A 2,796-nucleotide genomic window follows, 5' to 3' on the forward strand; every position below is an offset into this window, starting at 1 on the left:
ATTAAGTACCCCTTCATTTACCAATCTTTTAATTATTTCTATGGAGATATGACCTAATCTCTGGTGCCATAATTTAAAGGAATCTTCATTAATAACACATCTTTTAGTGCCAATGTGAACATGCATTGAATCATAAGTGACATTGTTCTGTAAATTAATGCAGTAAAGACCATTAGACAAAATACCATTCCCATCACAATCAGATTTATAAAATAAACTGAAAGATACTTCTGAAAAGTTGAAGGAATATCCAAAAGGTACAAGCCTTGAAACTGAAATCAAGTTTCTAGAAAAACTTGGAACATAAAAGGTATTTTCTAATTCTAAAAAAAGCCACTACTTAAAGTTAAATAGTATGTTCCTATAGCTTCCACATGCGAGCCCATCTTGTTTCCTGATAAGATGCTTTGCTCACTTCCCACTGGCTTCCTTAGGTTTTGCAAACCCTGCAAGGAATTCAAAATGTGAATTGTTGATGTAGAATCAATCCACCAGGTGTTAATATTGACATTAACCATATTAAATTCATAACAAACAAACAAGATTGGATTATCTTTGTCCGCAAACCATTTATGAAATTTGGCACATTCCTTATTCATGTATCCCTTCTTTTTGCAGAAGAAACACTTGGAATCCTTCTTGATATTGGCTTGGGGAGGTACTTTACCTTTCCCTTTCTTATTGGCTTGAGATTTTCCCTTTCCACGTGTTACCAGCATTGCACTTTCTCCTAGTTCCATCACCAGTCTCTCTTTCTCTTAAACACACATGGTCATGAGATACTTCATCTCTTTTATAGATGATTACTCACGATATATGTATCTCTACATGCTTCATCAAAAGAACGAAACGTTAGTTGATGATCACTGATCCTTTGACTAAGGGCATGCCACCGTTTAAATTCAAGGATCATGTAATGAATATGGGACTTGGTTCCATTATGTAGTTTCTCATTGTATGGACAATATTAGTTTAATGAAATTCTTAATTACTGTGATGTTTTCCTCATATTTATGTGCACCTTAATTTGATTTGAGAGAATTCATCTGTGTAGGACCAAGAATAAACATAAGGTTTATTGATTAAGAAATAGTTTCCACATAAATTTTAATAGAAATAAATACATAGTAATACATGGAAGATAATATTCGTCATTAGAAGACTTAAGCTCCCTCTCCCAACAGCCACCCATAATCTGGAAATTAACTGCAGTCATTTCCTTAAATTATGGAAACCAACTTTAGTTATTTCCTTCAATTACGGAAACCATCTTCAGTTAATTAATTTCTTGTTGGGAGCTCCTGGAGTGGTCCATTACTCCCTCTACAGTTCTCTAACATGATCTATGGAACACTTGACACATAGATAACAGAAGCTTGATGGAAGCTTGGCTATATATACTTCTGTTTGGTCCCCAAGCTCACTCATTCACTTTTAATCTCCTTCAACCTTACATCATCAAGTTAAAGTGAGCAGAGCTTGGAAGTGCCACATGGATGAGAAATTTTGAATTTTGTAGATTTAAGGGCAGCATTTGCAAAGTTGTTGGAGTGTCGGACTCTTGGTTAATTTTCAGCGCTTCGCTTCTTTAACCTTAGTTGCTGCTCCTTTTGCTGGCTAGCTGGATTCGAGATCGCTAGATGAAGACATAAAGAAAACTATCATCGAATATCATTCCCTCGGCCATCAATTGAACTTTGCAGGGTAATGGCAGTGTGTTGTTTAGTTTGACATTGATATAAGCAATACATGCTGGTGGAGTTCTGTTTGCGATCTGCTATTTTCACCGCAGTCCAGCTCTCCTAGTCGAGCATCAAGTTGGTGGCTCTCAATCAAGTTGCTGGTTAAAGCTAACTATAACTTCATCTTGATTTGCTTGTAGTCGAATGAATAAGAGAAGTGGAATGCCTCAAGCATAGCAGAAAGTTTGGTTTAGAGTGTGAGCAGCATCAATGGCTGGAGGTATGATTTCAAGGGCATTCAAGTTTTCGATTCTTTTAAGTGTTTATTCCGCATTATAGAATCGTTAATAAGCTAACAGCCACCACAAGTCATTTACAAACAACCTCGTGATCAGTAGAACTATAGAAATCAAGCTCAAACCCATCTATTACAACCTACCTTGTGTGTGTGTCATGTGTGTCTCAATCTGTCTCAATAAAAGAAAACAAGCAAATCAGGGAACTCATTGTGAAATCAGATTGGGAGGAGCAGGAACAACAGTCAATGGTTGTCCATGTTCTCCTCTCGATAGTTAGCTACTAACGCGGTTGTTGTTGGGGATCCCCCATTCCGAAAGGTTACGGGCCCGGCCCGTTAGGTCCGAAGTTGTATTTTCTTTCATTCCACGTTGCAAGCCTGCATAAATTCCTTTTGGCAATTAATTGGTGTAAAGTTAGTTTGTTGTAATTTAAAGGCAAGCACATAAGTGAAACTTAAGGTGGAAGCTCTGCAAGTTACATACCCAGCCAGCCAGTGATGACTAAATGGCTGAAACTAAACATGTGGGAGTCAATTGGATGTGGTATTCTGGTTGTTCAAACAAATAAATAAAAATGCTTTGTTCAACAAAGTAGCTATTGTAAGCATAAACTACCCGGCCATGGATTCTGACTCACAAAGCATTATTCCTCACTACTAATGGAACTCTCCCATCAATAACTGCTCCAGAGGACTTGGACGTCCCAGTGACCAGAATAGGCATTGCAACAGATTTCCATATATTTCAGTTGAGAATTTATATTCTAGCCTAAAAATGCGGAGTGTAAGGAAACTTATTTTTAATGGTTAACGGAT

Source organism: Pinus tabuliformis, chromosome 8 (genome assembly GCF_031772625.1).
Source record: "Pinus tabuliformis cultivar Carrire ecotype Pingquan chromosome 8, CPIR1, whole genome shotgun sequence".
Taxonomy (NCBI): Eukaryota; Viridiplantae; Streptophyta; class Pinopsida; order Pinales; family Pinaceae; genus Pinus; species Pinus tabuliformis.